General features: G+C 35.9%; 1 protein-coding gene across 1 annotated transcript in view; it reads right to left on the bottom strand.

Moving 5' to 3' along the window:
• The window catches only part of LOC120628184 (TWiK family of potassium channels protein 7-like), a 95,777-nt gene extending 81,007 nt beyond the window's left edge, over positions 1-14,770 (bottom strand). The window contains exon 1 of the mRNA XM_039896430.1: positions 14,717-14,770. The gene's annotated coding sequence lies outside the window, so the exon portion shown is untranslated. The remainder of the gene's footprint in view (positions 1-14,716) is intronic.
• Positions 14,771-17,165: the final 2,395 nt, after the last annotated feature.

Below are 17,165 nucleotides of genomic sequence, written 5' to 3'. Positions count from 1 at the left end.
ACCACCATTTAAGAAAAAAACAATTCATACATTCTTATTATATTTTTACGAGCCGGTTAAATTTTGTACGTCTACCTATTTTTGTCCATGTATTAAACTAATTAATGAAGGATCGCACACCCCATTGCTTTTGCTCACGTGCTCACCGATTAGTAATCACACTGGCTTCTTAAACGTCCCGTATATATCGTACAATGTTTAGCTAGGATAGCGAGATTTTCATCTTTTATTTTGTATAATTGTAAATTACGATACATTTTTTCTGATTTACATAGTGACTGCGCCACGCAAGTTGCGAAAAATGGTGGATTATAAGAGATGAATCTATCAGTTGTTAGTATGCAAATAAAATACAGTAATATTATAAACTATTGTAACAAGTTGTTATGACCGTAATAACATCGCCCATAGATATTATACAGGGTCTATGCCGCATACCTTTATCCAAGTAGCGATAAATTCAAATGAGTAATGTTCGGGCACGCATTCCTTATCATTCATGCTTATCTCCCATATTAATAATGTTGGGAATCGTTTATGGGGATGTCATGTTAAGGGATGTTACCTATTATTTATTTACTAGTGGGCATTTATAAGAACGGCCTAGATCCCGCTGATCCATGTGTGTAAGGCAAAATGTACGGTGCATCGTTATAAGTTTCGAGGTTTACCTAAACTCAGCGTAATATTATTTCACGTAGTAGGGAGAACTAGGAACGAAGTACATGGCAACTTTAAAAAAGTTTACTTTACTTAAAAGTTGCTTAAAATCTCTAAAACAACTTTGAGAGTTTGCGAACGTACAAATGCGGGATTTTTACATATATTTATATATATATATGTCCATCAACCTGAGACGTAGTTTTTAAGCCTCGTGTTTCAGTATTTAAACTGGCAACCACACCTCTAAGACCGAAACACAGCAGCTGCTTGGCGGCAAAAATATGCAAGTTGGAGTATCGGACTAGAGAATCCAGAGGAAGTTTCCTACTCCAGTGCGAAAACATTTTACACGGACATAGTCGCGAGCGATACCTAGTTTAATGTATATCTATTAAATACGCATGATAAAGTTTTCGCTGTTTTAATTTATCAAACGGATTAATTATCCTTTGAATATTGCTCATATTTTATTAACGATGTTTGGATTATTCATTAATTTGTAATAAATTTTAATCCACATTGAAAATATAATTAATATTTAACGAAAACAAAGTAGGCATTAGGAATTAAAACTTCAATTATCGTACGTGTGATTTACTAGTTTTAATATTTTAGCTTATAAAATGTACTCGCTGATCACTACGCACTGCAAATCAAACACAGGCTGATTTTAATTAATATGCGAACAAAGTCGTTTACGCCAAGTCCTTTGATAAAAATGGCGAAACACTTGTTTCTTTTTATTTCTACTTCATTTTCTTCGAATAACGCATTCGTGGAAGTTAGTAATCATGTATTAAAGGATTACATTTATTTTTATCTCAAACTCAGTCTGAATATTTTCACGTCAATATCATCAAATTAACCAATTACCGGCCCACTAAAGAGGACGGGTCTCCTCCCACAATGAAAAGAGAGATTTAGGCTGTAGTCCACCACGCTGGCCTAGTGCGGACTGGTGGACTCCACACAACTTTGATAACATTATGTAGAACTCTCAGACACGTAGGTTTGCTCACGATGTTTTCCCTAACGTTGAAGCAAGTGATATTTAATTACTTAAAACGCAAATAGCTTAGTAAAGTTAAAGTGCGTGCTGGGATTCGAACTCGGCCCCCCGAAAAGGAAATCGAGCTCCTGCCCAGTGCGCTATCACCGCTTGTACCGTAATCTTCATCCAAAAACATCCCACTGATGGGCGCAGGTCTTCTGTTTTCGAAGAGAGTATTATAAAGAACCCACCATGCTGCCCATATATGGGTTAACGTGCTTTTTTATTTTCGGGATGGTATTGAGGATTCTGAGGAGAAAACACCAATACGTAACAATTCTAGACACGAAAGGGAATCGAACAAAGGTCTTCGTGAGTAATAAAACATGGCAAACACTAGACAAACAAGACAGTACAACCACAGATTTAATAATTATTATAAATTATCAACAAACCCTAATCTCAATATATAGATGTAAAATATTACACTCCTTATTAATATTATAAAAGCGAAAGTTTGATTGTTTGACCTTCCTTCACTAAACAACCATTACAACTTGAATTTTGGTATAGAATTAGGAGCTTTTTTCCAGAAAACAAACGATTCCCATGCGATTGGTAAAAAACCGTAATAAATGGTTATAGATAAATAATGGGCACCAGCTAGTTTTATTACAATGAAATAAACAACATACGAACTTGAACAATTTCAACCCTTTTTCAAAGTTGAAAGTTATTGAAACAGTTAGTGTATATACCCTTTAAAGTATAGTTCATAGCCCTTTAAACTTATTATGTACACAGAACATTCAGATTTTCAATTGTTCAAATGTTAGCTTTAAGTACACGAGCGTAAATTGGATCCAGATTAAATTCCCGTCGCAAACGTCACTGTGTACCGCTTTATACATTGTTTCCATTACACACTTCCGCTTCAATGCGATACAAATTGTTTGTAATTTCGCATAAGGAAAAGATTTCCCTAGCATTACTTTCAACACTCAACAATACTGAATTTTTCTTTCCCTCACATACGAATCCTAAACTGGAAACCGTCTGGTTTAATACAATAACATTGTACTCAGGCAGGCTTGCAATATTAAGTTTTAGGTATATCCTATGTTATTACTTTTCTAGATAACCTAACGACTGCGACTGAAATGTGTTTTTGAAGGAGACAAATGGAGCTATGTTGAGAGTACTTTAACCTAAAAAATATTGGCAGTTGAATCTGCCACCGCGATTGTAATGTTTATCACAGATTTAAGAACACACAGAACACTCATTTAACCATTATTGCATGCAGTGCATTGTTTCCAAGAATAGTGAAAACGCCCCGCGCACGCACGTCTCACTTCACACCCGCGTAATGTTGCTAGCTCACAAACTTTCCCATTTTCCCCATTTTAGTGTAAACGTTTAGAACATTAAATGTAAAATAATTACTGTCAACTGCTAAATGGAGTGAAGTAACTAACCGCCAATTCGAGAAACACTAATAAATTAGAGCGGTTCTTGATACTTCGATTTAAGTCGTCGATTAATTCTTAATTTTGTGACATTTATGATGCTCGGATGTCTTACTGAATTTTTTCACAATAAACTCAGTGTTTGTGTAATAACTAGGTCAGTGTATGTCGATAAAGAAACAATTATTTAGCAACGGGATTTGTGAGTTTCGATGTATTTTTTTCGCTATGAAACTCAAATACCTGCACGATGTTTTAGCCCGTTTTAGCCATATTTATGGGATTTCTTAAATATACCCTAACATGCATGGATCGTGGTCACAACAGGACACCTTAACAGGACAGGTTGGTCCTGTCGTGACCACGATCTATGCAACTGGGTAGATATTATATCAACAAATCCTAAAATATTACAAAATATTACCCGTTGAACTATATTTAAGAAATGTTGATTAACCAGGATCTTAGTTTAAAATCTTATGGGATTTCTGTTCAAATTGAGATCAACATGATTGAAATGGGCAGCAAATACTCATCTACGCATTTCTCTGAAAGTAACATGAATGTAAAAAAATAAAAAGTACAGTAGTAGTAGAATAGTAGTTTATAAATAACTAGCTGACCCGCGCAACTTCGTCTGCATCACATCGGTTATTATCGGAGTTAATATCATTTAGTATTTCTATACCCGTAGTAACGTCTAAACGATAGGTCCAATTTGCATAATTTAAAGAGAAATTATTATTTATTTGGATCTGATAGGAACGTCACCATCTTAAGATTGTACCCGTGTTTTGATTGACAAATTGTAACAAAAGCGGTTATTGTATCCTAACAATTAGGCATTTAGCCTCCCAGACTTTTTTGTCGGTGTACGTGTAGGTGTGATTACTTTAAACATATCAATCTATCCATCCATACATACATACATCCATCCATCCATACATCCTTACTCACAAACTTTCGCATTTATAATATAAGTAGGATGGTACGCATGCATTCGATCGCTGTCCCATATGCTTTGCGACTCGCTGTTATCTGTGAATAGTTATGTCCTTTATCTTCGACAATATTTATCCGATCTTCATTAAAATTACACAATACATGTTTAAAATACACAAAAAGAAATATTAAAATCGGTTCAAATTTAACGGAGCTATGAAGTAAAATTGATAAAAAAAATTATCTCATTTCCCGGGAGGAGCTTAAAAATATCGATAATAAAGCATCCCTCGTTCAAAATTTTATTATTTTATTATTGTTAATAAAAATTTTATTATTGTTATTTAACCCTAAAACTCTCTCTTACCTAAAGGAGAAATTTAATTTTCTTGGAGTGCAGTCAGATATACGTTCTTGTCGTACGCTGACTTTGAGCATGCCGTTTCATAAAACTAAGTTTTATAAGCATTCATTCATTGTTCAAGCTACTGAACTGTGGAATGCACTCCCAATAAGCATACGTCAGTCAAGGTCACTAGACATATTAAAAAATGCTGTTAAAGCCCATTATCTTGAACAATAAAGACGACAGTGATTAACTCTTACTCATATTTAAGTATGTTTTAGTATATATTAGTTTATTATTTTTTTATATTTATTATTATTAATATTTTATGTGTGTAATCTTGATAAGTATTAGTGTGTAATTGTTCGTAAGTATGTATATAATAATAATACACCCCACCAATCGGTTTCCCTTGGTTTTCCTAATCCTAAGGTTGCCTGGAAGAGATCGCTACTAAGCGATAAGGCCGCCCTTTGTATCCTACTTTTTAAGTTTATTTTTGTTGTGTCCATTGTTTTTTATTTACTATTTGTAGTTTACAAATAAAGTGTATAAATAAATAAAAAATAAATAAATAAAATTTTTAACATATATTAAATTCACAGAAATCTTACAGTTTTGTTATAAGTATAGATTACTGCTGTGACCACTGACATAAAAAAATTCAATATAATGAATGTGTTAAATGCGTAAGAATGCTACATAATTCATGGTAAATAGCTTCCAATTGCTTTCTTAACTTATGTATGCGAATTACACTTTTAAGATTTTAGGTTACAATTTTTACGCACTATACTGTACTGTATAGTGCGTAAAAAATTGGTGACCGAGGGTCAAATTTTGCCAGTTTGACTGTTTTTTATATTTGTGTTCTACTACCAATTAGCAGCATATTATAGGGCACGGGTCTCCACCACGCTAACCAAGTGCGGATTGGTGGACTTCACACGCCCTTGAGAACATTATGGAGAACTCACTCATCAAGCATGTAGGTTTCCTCAAGATGTTTTATTCATCGTATTGTATTGAAAAGCACAGACATGAATATAATCTAGGCACTGCCATCCAATGCGAACACCAAACTTTGCCCAGCGTGGTGAATATGAGCAAACCCTCCCGTTGGGAGAGGCCTATAGTCCAGCAGTGGACTGTTACAGGGCAGTGGTTAATTGATTGAAATAACTCAGAGATTACAATTGGATTGCCTTATCGTTACTTGGCGATCTCCTTCAAGTCAACAAAGGTACTTATACATTTCGGAAATATGTTTCTGGATCATTCTTTGCCAGCTGTTGCCCGCGGCTTCATACGTGGTTCTTTGATTTTTCATGAATCCTGCGAGAACCTTATATTTTCCCGGAATCAAAGCATGTGTTAATAGGGTTAGGGTATAATCTATCTCCATTCCAAAATTCTGTCAAATTGGCTCAGTAGTTTTGGCGTGAAAGATTATCAATCTTTCATCCATCCAACCATCTATACAAACTTTCGCATTTATAATATTAGTAGAATTTTTTCGTAGTATCACCCCAAAGATAAATATCCCCATTAATCCCACAATTTGAGTCAATGGGGGTCAAATGTAGTTGCTGTTCTCAGCAGAGTAGCGAATCCAAAGCCCAAGTTTATCCCTTTTCAAGCCATCTTCCCCTGTTCACCAAAGTCTGTACCTAAATATATTACATCCTATCATGATTTTCTATCTCGCTAACTTATAATTGAATAAAAAAAACATTTTTCACAATTAAGAGAAATTATTCAGAGCAGATATAAATTACAAAAGGTATCACAATGTAGTCACGTTAAATAACGAGGTGCTACAAGATATTATCTGATGATTTTTTTTATTACGTACTCACAAAATTGCCTCGTTGGTCTAATTGCTAGGCTTTTTTTATTCGACTACAAGTTAGCCCTTGATAGCAATATCTCCTATGGTAAGTAATGATACAGTCTTAGATGATAGCAGGCTAACCTGTTATGCCAGTTATGCTAAACCCGTACCGCTAATCGATTTCCTCGCGACATCGTACCAGAACGTAAGTCTTGGTTCGTACGGTGGTAACTAGCCACGGCTAACCGAAAACCTCCTACCAGAACAGACCATAGAAAATCAGAAATAATAAATTCCTAAATCGTAAGTTGAACCCGCGACCTCCAACTTAAAACCACTGCGCTCACTAAACTTGAACAAACAATGGTTTTTGCATATATCTGTAAAAAAAATCTACCAGGCTGGAATAGAAAAAGGGGCTGCCCACCGCCATATATCAGAGAGCATATTGAACCGCCTTTGGTCAATATTACTATCAACGACAACAATAATCCGGATGATAAAGCCGTGATAGCCTAGAAGTTAGGGCTTTAGCTTTCGGAGAAACCAAATTCAATACCCGACAAGCACCGGTAACTTTTCGGAGATATGTGCGTTTTATCATCATCAACACATTTTACGGCCCACTAAGGATTTCCTCCCACATTGAGAAGTGTTTAGGCCGTAGTCCACCACGCTTACCCAGTGCAGATTGGTAGACTCCTCACACCTTTGAGAACATTATCTTATATCTTTAAGCGAGCAATTCTTGTATAATATATATAATTGGAATCTCGGAATCGGCTCCAGCGATTTTCATGAAATTTGGTATATAGGTGGTTTCGGGGGCGATAAATCGATCTAGATAGGATTCACTTTTAGAAAATGTCGTGTTATTTGTGTTTTCCGGTAATATCCGATTTGGTGCAACGAAGTTGTACGGGTCAGCTAGTGTAGAACTCATAGATATGCAGGTTTCCTCACCGTTAAAGAAAGTGATTCCCATTAAATAATTAAAACGCATAACTTAGAAAAAAGCGAGATACGTTCCGTTCGAACTCGGCCCGCTGAAAGTGAAGCCGAGCTCCTTCCACTGGGCTAAGCTCCTACCCAGTGCAATAGCAGCACTGGGTTATGTGCGTTTGGGTGAAAGAGAACATCGTACGGAAACTGACAGGCCTGAGAGTTCTACATAACATCATCAAAGACATGTGAAGTCTACGTATCTTCATTAGGCCAGCGTGGTTGACTACCGCCCAATAAAACCCTTCTCATTCTTATAAGAGACCTGTGCCCCGTAGGGGGCCGTTAATGTTAATAAACGTTTAACTAGTGTTAAAGCACTGTAAAAGATCTAACATCCGTAGAAAAAAATACCGATATCGAGGTTAAGAACAAGTATCCCTGAAACTATCCTTAAGAATGGTTGTTTTCGTTTATAAACAGAGGCCTCATGGCTAGCAGTGGGGCCTATCGGTGATAATAATTACTTCAGAAAATTATATGGGAGAAGTCATAAATATCGGTTATATGTATAGAATATTGATTGAATGAATAAATTCATAACTATATCTGGATGCGGTTTAGCCTACATTGTTCTGCTAATCCAATTAATGATAACCCAAACCACACGCAGAAATTCATGATAACCGATTCATAATGTGATACTGCGTGGGTATCGCAATTCGAGAGAAACTATTTCATTGTGACAAAAATTTTGCGATAACGATTTCATGAATTTTGATTTTAACATAATGTTAAACGGTACTCGAATGTATTTAATTTTCAATCCATCTTTACCACAAACATTATCGCGTTCATAAAACATTGTAAAATTATTTATTCCAGTTTCTCTGAATTAAAGAGAATATTATTTTCCATTTTAATTACGATTGTTAACCTAAGTGCTGTTAACTGAAGTTGAAGGAACTTAAACAATTAATAATAATCTACATATTATATGACCAAGTCATTCACAGCAAAAAAAATATGTTTTTGTTGACCATATGGGTTGGTAAAAGTAAAATTTTCCTTAAAGAAATGATATCTCTAAAGAAAATTTGAAGACGATTTTTCTTAGTTACTTATTAAAATTTTGGGACATAATATATAAACTATGGGCCTCATAAGAAAGCTCAGAGTCACTCAGCGGGCGATGGAGAGAGCTATGTTCGGAGTATCTCTACGCGATCAAATCAGAAATGTGGAGATTCATGGAAGAACCAGAGTTACCGATATTGCTCAACGAGTCGCGAAGCTGAAGTGGCAATGGGCCGGGCACATAGTTCGGAGAAAGAATGGACGCTGGGGTCCCAAGGTGCTGGAATGGCAGCCCCGAACTGGTAAGCGCAGCGTTGGTCGACTCCCAACGAGGTGGACAGACGACATTAAGCGCGTCGCAGGTAGCCGCTGGATCCAAGCGGCACAGAACCGTGGAATTTGGAACTCCCTACAAAAGACCTAAGTCCAGCTGTGGACGTCTATCGGTTGATATCATGATGATGATGATGATATAGATTAAAAATTTACAAAACCGATTTTCAAAATAAATCATTATTCCTAACCCTTTTATTTGATTTCCATATTGAAAGAGTTTTAAAAAAACATCTAATACGCTGTTTTATATTCACAGAATTAAGAACACAAATAACCCTCATTTAGCAATTTTATCATGCAGTGCATTGTGTCCAAAAATAGTTATAACGCCCCGAGCACGTCTCACTTCACACCAGCGGAAAGATCCTAGCTCACCAACTTTCCCATTTTCCCATTCTAAGGTAAACGTTTAGAATATTAGAGGTAAAATAATTACTGTCAACTCACTGAGTATTCATATTACGTCAGTGTGTCAAATGCTAAATGGAGTTAAGTGATTAGCCTGTTATAGAAACACTACTAAACTAGAGTGGTAATGTTTCAATATTAGTCCTGTAAATGATTTCTGTATGCTCCCAATTATTTTATAGTATTCTACTAATCAAGTACCCTTTCATTAGATATTAGAGGATTGTAAAAAAAAAAATTGTTATGTTGTGGTGGCGTCCGTCGTTTATGCGTCGGGGGTTAAAAATAAAAAATATAGTGTATTTATCTAGCATGTATGGCACTAGATGTTTATTTCTGCAATTGTACTAAGACACTGATTAAAATATAAAACGGCCGATTGGCGCAGTTTGCAGCGTTCCTGCATTCTGAGCCCAAGGCCGTGGGCCGATTCCCACTACTGGAAAATATTTATGTGATGAGCGTGAGTATTTTTCAGTGTCTGGGTCTTTATATGCATATTCTAAGTATTAATATATATTACTCATAAAAATATTCATCAGTCATCTTAGTTCCCATAACACAAGCTAAAGCTTACTTTGGGGCTAGATGGCGGTGTGTGTATTGTCGTAGTATATTTATTATTATAATAAAATTATTTTCGGCAACTCCTACAAAACATTAAAAAAAAAATCGAATTGCAACGTCTCATCGTGAAATCGAATCCGCTCAAAAGAGAGGTTTCATAAATTCTCTGTCGTTTGGAGTCTTTAGCACCGTAGGCCTCAAGTAGCTTACCTGACCATTTTTATTTGAATGTAAGTTTAATTAAGATCGTTATTAATTTGATAAAACTAAACTCATCGGATTTTTTAGTTTATACAGCAAAGTCAGTCATGCAAATTTGTTTAATTTCAACCCATATGATGGACTCAATTATACCCAAATATATAAATAAATATGGTGAGCGTTTCTTTAGTACGTCCCGGGTTCGGTCTCCATGGGGACAATTTAGAAATTTATGAATTTTCTCCAATCTTGGCTGCTAGGAGGGTTCGGCCGTGGCTAGTTAGTTAATTATTCATTTATTTAATCATCAGTGTTAACGTCTGACAAAATAGGTAGTAGGTACATACCTACGTGTTAAATGTCGGTTACACCTAAAACATCGCATTACTTGTATAATTATCTATTTGCTTCTGAGTATTGTAGGCTAGTTTCTATGTCATCAGTTGCTTAAGACAATTAATTTGGTTACGCAATATTGATCCAAGTTGGAAAGTGCATGGGTCACTAACTTTGGAGGTCAGGATTTGACCTTTACCTTCCGACCCTTCATCGGAAAGCAATCGGTCTCACAGTCACTTAAAAAATCCTATGAGACAGGAGTCATGTGCTTTGAAGTGAATAATTAATAATACGCTGATGGTGTTGGTATCTATATAAAGTTTCCCTTTTAACGTAATTTTCCGATCCTGATTGAGACGTATGTAGGTTTCGTATTTCAATTGTTTATACATGTTTTAATTTTTTAGTATAACTAAGTTTTTGGTGACCTGCGTGGCGTAACAGTGAGCGCTGTGTTTTTCAATTGTTTATACATGTTTTAATTTTTTTGTATAACAAAGTTTTTGGTGACCTGCGTGGCGTAACAGTGAGCGCTGTGTATTTCAATTGTTTATACATGTTTTAATTTTTTAGTATAACAAAGTTTTTGGTGACCTGCGTGGCGTAACAGTGAGCGCTGTGTATTTCAATTGTTTATACATGTTTTAATTTTTTAGTATAACAAAGTTTTTGGTGACCTGCGTGGCGTAACAGTGAGTGCTGTGTATTTCAATTGTTTATACATGTTTTAATTTTTTAGTATAACAAAGTTTTTGGTAACCTGCGTGGCGTAACAGTGAGCGCTGTGTATTTCAATTGTTTATACATGTTTTAATTTTTAGTATAACAAAGTTTTTGGTGACCTGCGTGGCGTAACAGTGAGCGCTGTGTATTTCAATTGTTTATACATGTTTTAATTTTTTAGTATAACAAAGTTTTTGATGACCTGCGTGGCGTAACAGTGAGCGCTGTGTATTTCAATTGTTTATACATGTTTTAATTTTTTAGTATAACAAAGTTTTTGGTAACCTGCGTGGCGTAACAGTGAGCGCTGTGTATTTCAATTGTTTACACATGTTTTAATTTTTTAGTATAACAAAGTTTTTGGAGACCTGCGTGGCGTAACAGTGAGCGCTGTGAATTCAAGTAGGAGGTCCCGGGTACGATTCCTGGCGGGGGCAATTTGGAAATGTATAATTTCTGAATTTTCTCTGATCTGTTCTAGTGGGAGGCTTTGGCCATGGCTAGTTACCACGCTAAGTGTTCCTGTACCGTCGCGTGAAAACCGATATCGAGTATGACTACCATACTCCCTACCAGGTTAGCCCGATACCGTCTTAGACTGCATCATTACTTACCACCAGGTGATATTGCAGACAAGGGCAAACTTGTAGTGGAATAAAAAAAAAATAGGTGCCTAGTACGGTTTTTAATTTTTTTTATTTATAGTAAAACATGGGTTTGACGGCCGAGTGGCGCAGTGGGCAGCGAACCTGCTTTCTGAGTCCAAGGTCGTGGGTTCGATTCCCACAACTGGAAAATGTTTGTGTGATGAACATGAATGTCTTTCAGTGTCTGGGTGTTTATCTGTATATTTTAAGTGTTTATGTATATTATTCATAAAAAATATTCATCTTAGTACCCATAACACAAGCTACGCTTACTTTGGGACTAGATGGCGCTGTGTGTTTTGTCGTAGTATATTTATTATTATTATTATTATTATAGGTGCCTCAAAAATTACAGTATATTTTTACAATAACACTTTATCTTAACTATTCACTTATGTATGGTTTACGCTTCTGTGTCCTATGTTTTTTACACAAGTTGCTATAATGCAAGTATTATGAAGTCAACACGACGTTTCATATTTGAAGACAGTTCAATATCATGTAGTCGGGTTACCAATAAATAAGTTATCAAACCATAATGGAGTGCGACAGGTAGCGCTATCGGCCCCGATCCCTAGAGAATTGCCCGCTTTTATTGCGGACCACCCTCAAACCAGCGCGGTTTGTTCGATTGGCGTCTTAATAATTCAATTCTTGCTGTATTCGTGTAACTGTAACACCAAGTACCCGGTAATTTTTAACATTTTTATCTATTAAGACCCTTCTCTACCTTTTCGGTATTTTATTTTATTCACCAACGAGACACTCGAGTGATATATAATGTTCCAGGATAAAGTTTTTATATCAAAAACTAAAACAACAAGTAAATCTTCAAGTTTGAAGAGGACACATGGCCAGGAAGGCTACGGGCAAGAAAATGAAGAAGAGAGGTTATAGGAGACTATTATTTTCCAGATATTTTTCTATTTAAACTGACATGTTTGTCTACGTAATTTTCTAGTATCCATTAACGAATTTTAAAACACAGTCTGGCAACTTTTTTAAGTTCTCAAGTCATTTTACTACTCAATTATTTCCTACTACTTAAAACACCTTTTTTTACTCTAATAATAAAATTGACGGAGAAAACAGACGGCCTCACCTAATGGATAGGCATAAGTTGAAAACCTTCGCCTTTACAGGGCAACACTTTGCAGGGCATGCAAGGAAAACGTACCTGCTGCATCGTGGCGCTCTGTATCCATCAACATGAGGAGTTGGTGTTAAGCCTCAAAACCAGTGAGCTTATAGTAACATATTAAATCAATGCTCAAAGTTACTGTAGTAACATTTTAAATCAATGCTCAAAGCCGTAATTAATTAAGGGAAGCTATATATTAGTGTATATCTGATCCATCATAGATAGGTAAATGAGTAGAGTGACAAAAACTGTTACCGTCATAGCTTAACGTGCCAATCAATCAATCATTCATGAATGGTTTACCTGTTATAAGCATTATAATAGATACAGGTGTACGCAACTTAAAAAGCAGTTATTATAGCCCTACCTTAACAGGTATATGACGATTTGAATTACTAACATGTTAATCAAATAGTTGGCAATCTCAATTGAATGTGAAATTATTTCATCTCCAACCTGTATTTTACGTATAGACTCTTTTATTTTACATTGAATTTGTGTGAAGTGGCTCCTGATTTATTGTTGTTGTTTTTTATGAATTTTAGTTTGGATATTTGTTTAGAAACTTTGATTGAAGGTTTTAAAATATTTATGTATCTTATAATTTGTAGACGCATAAACAGTAATCATATAACAATTTGAGTTACTAACATGTTAATCAAATAGTTGGCAATCTCAATTGGTTGTGAAATTATTTCATCTCCAACCTGTATTTTACGTATAGACTCCTTTATTTTACATTGAATTTGTGTGAAGTGTCTCCTGATTTATTGTTGTTGTTATTTATGAATTTTAGTTTGGATATTTGTTTAGAAACTTTGATTGAAGATTTTAAAATATTTATGTATCTTATAATTTGTAGAAGTATCTATCTAGTGATCGTAAATAATTAAAAAAAAAGAAAATACGACTGCAAAATACTGAACGAATGTCCACATTAGAAAATTGTACCACACAGCAGGTTAAGGTAAAGAAACTAAGGATACCCCATCCTCTCAAATCATGGTGTGCCTTGGACTGAGGTTATGTCTGGAAGAATGTGAACCCCAGGGCTCGAAGAAGCGAGGGATAAAAAGAGTTTTGAAGCAATGACCACACTGTACCAAACCAGTTAACGAAAGCCGGTTCGAACTTTAACTATTATTATCAAATACTAGTATAAAATCCAGAAAATTGGAATAGCGTGAATAGATTTTTTTACCCGATTACAGGAGGATAATGTTTTGAACGGTCTATGTAGCTGATGTTCTGGAATAAAACGTATTTTGATGAAGTCGGTCTCTACCCCGCCCAACTTCCTAGTATTAGTATAAATAAAAGTTGTGTGTTTAAATTGAAGTTATTATTATTAAGAATTTTTCGTTTATGCAAAAGTTATGATGATTTAAAAAAGAAAGGCAGCCTTCATATGAGCCCTAAAAAATTGCAGTCATTTCTAAGCAGTCGTGTTAATGCTGGAGAATAGCTCGGTGGACCGATGATTTAGTAATGACGGTGATACTAGTGCTCGTACGAACTAGAATTTCTCGTATTTTTCCCTATAGTACTCATTTTCAAATTTATCAAAGATAAAAAATTATTGAAAATCTCTTTACTTCTGACAATCTGGATTTCAACGTTTTTTTTTGTCTATGGAAGGAATATTCCACTTTTAGGTTCACGATCTCTATAAATAATATATTTTCCAGACCTTACTTTAGTGCGAATTCCTATATCAAAGCATAAGTGTTGGTCAAATTCGTAACAATATTGATTTCATACACCAATTTTCCTTTATTTCTTACAACAAGAACACAGAAGCTTCATGAGTATTATTAAAACATACCTATTTTTTAAAATATTATTACAACTTAAGAGTATAACGAGGAATAAGATGACCCAACTAATTTTGGACGAGTTTTTGAAATATACAGTGCCTTGAGTACCATAATAAGTTTTCAATACGAAATGATCTCAATTTAATAGAGACAGGCAAATAATACCGCACCAACCGATAACTAAATAAGGTATCTTTTGGTACTAGGAATAATTATTTTGTTATGTATAATAACGTAAGGAAGTTACATTAAATAAAAAATCATTGAACTTACACGACAGAAAGTCGCAACGGCAGCTCCGGTCCCCAAGAAACTCACAAAACTAAACTAATTTTCTCACAAAATACTTGAAAAGTCATCCGATACTACTCAGGCTTTGAACACCAAGTTATGCTATAGTTATTTTTTATTTCAAACACTCATAATTAAAACCAGCAAATAAACATCACTTTTAAAAGTATTTCGCTGCGATTTGTATAGTTTAGATAGTTCATTAAAAGTTTAGTCTGAAATTCTGAATCATGGCATGACCGCGGCTCGTAGTTGGAAAGGTGTAACTGGCAATGGACGAGCGCTGAAGGCGACGGTCGCGTGAGCTTTGGCTATGTAGTAGAGAAATTGCGCGCGCATTAGACCGCCCGCCCTACTAGTTAGGGCATAGAAAGAAGCAGTTGAAAAAAAAATGTTGTATAAGAAAATTAGGGGAAGTCATAGTACCACTATTTTATATAGTTACTAGTGGACCCCAGTGCCATCTGTCGGGCTGATTTGTAAATCTAAACCAAAGTGCCACACAAACGCATACCAAAAAATTCATTCAAATCGGTCCTTATTTCTGCCCCTAACTAGCATTGTTGCAATGGTATGTTTCGGTCTGAAGGCTTATGCTTATGAGGCTTATGAGTCTTAACACTTACCTCAGGTTCATGGACACAGGGCGGCACGATGACGGACGGTTTCCTTACATGCCCTGTGAAACGTTGCTCTGTTTATGGTATTCCACTTGTCAGGTGGGCCATCGGTTTGGTCCGTGAATTAATAACCATGTAAAAAAAAATGCCAGTGATGACTTACGGATCTCAAACGCAGTCACTTACTATGGGCCTCATAAGAAGGCTCAGTGTCACTCAGCGGGCGATGGAGAGTGCTACCGTAGGAGTATCTCTATGATCAAATCAGAAATGGGTTCATATCTTTGGAAACTGGCGGAAGTTAGGGTCCCAAGGTGCTGGAATGGCGTTAGTTGGCCCACAACGAGGTTGACAGACAACACCAAATAAGTCACTGGGACGCTGGAAACAAGCGGTTTGTGGATTATGGATTTCTCTATGGTCAAGCGTTGGACGTCAGCGTCAAGTTTAAGTGATGATGATGATGATGAGGTTTATTAAGCCCAAGCCCGCTCAAGCCGTACTGGTGCGGTGGGTTATCACTCCTCTATGGGAGAGAACGCCTGTTTGGCACTAGCGTAACTGACGAATTAGTTGGTTGAAGAAGAAAAGAAGAGATTCTTTATTGCAAACAAACATTAAATACACATAAAATAGAGAATAAACAAAATAAAATAATACAAAAATTGTAGGCATGCACAGGTGGCCTTATTGCTGCTAGCAATCTCTTACAGGCACCCTCTGACAGTAAGGAACAGCTGCAAGAGAGCGGTATAGTGCAAATATACATACTTACTTATACATACTATATTCGAAAATATATATACTTAAACATAAATATAAATTTTAATAAAAAATTAATTAAAAAATAAATAGAGTAAAAAGTACTAAAAGAAAACAAATAATTCACATTAATGAAGATTATTATAGTCAATCCACTGAATTGTCAGACCCTAGAACAGATTCCCTGTGGAGTCGAATCAAACGATCACAAACTATAATATTTTTACTACATGTATGCTATGGCCATCTACAGGCTCCATCGTTAAATTTGCTGTGTGTCTTAATTCTATCAATTTGCAATTGTCAAAGACCTCAATCGGAAACCGTGAAGTGGATCTGTAACTTAAAATTATTACAGGCAGACGTATCAGTGGATGTATCGACTCGTATTGGTGAATGGATTGAATATGAGAGCCTTATTAACACTTGTAGTTTGAGCTCTCATATTAATTATCAGTTGGTTTAACAGTCATCATCATCATATCAACTGATAGACGTCCAATGCTGGACGTAGGTATTTTAAAGGGAGTTCCATATTCCACGCTTTTGTGCCAAATAGACGTCCGACGATGAACATTACGACGAATAGATGTCGTCCGTCCACCTCGTTGGGGGTCAACCAACGCTGCGCTTACCAGTGCGGGGCTGCCATTCCAGCACCTTGGGACCCCAACGTCCATCCGTTCTCTGAACTATGTGCACCGCCAATTGCCACTTCAGTTTTGCGGTTTAACAGTAAAGAAAAATATTACGACGAAACCTGCATAGCTGAGAATTCTTCGTAATGTTCTCAAAGGTAAAGTAAAGTCTACCAATCCACACTTGAGCGTGGTGGACAAAGGCACAAACCCTTCTCATTCTGAAAAGAGACCTGTGTTTATTGTGACCCCGTAATGGATTGAAAATGATGATTAGCCAACCAAATAGCTCTCATAATTGTTAGCCTTAGTTAACTCAAATCCTTTGTATCACTTTTGGAAACACTTAAGTTACAACTAAGTTTTCCTCAAGCTTAGCCGCTTAAAGACTCAAGTGGTAAACTGTACCAC

Source organism: Pararge aegeria, chromosome 12 (assembly GCF_905163445.1).
Source record: "Pararge aegeria chromosome 12, ilParAegt1.1, whole genome shotgun sequence".
NCBI classification, from domain to species: Eukaryota; Metazoa; Arthropoda; class Insecta; order Lepidoptera; family Nymphalidae; genus Pararge; species Pararge aegeria.
The sequence above is the reverse complement of the archived record's forward strand: the minus strand, read 5'-3'. Positions and strand labels throughout refer to the sequence as shown.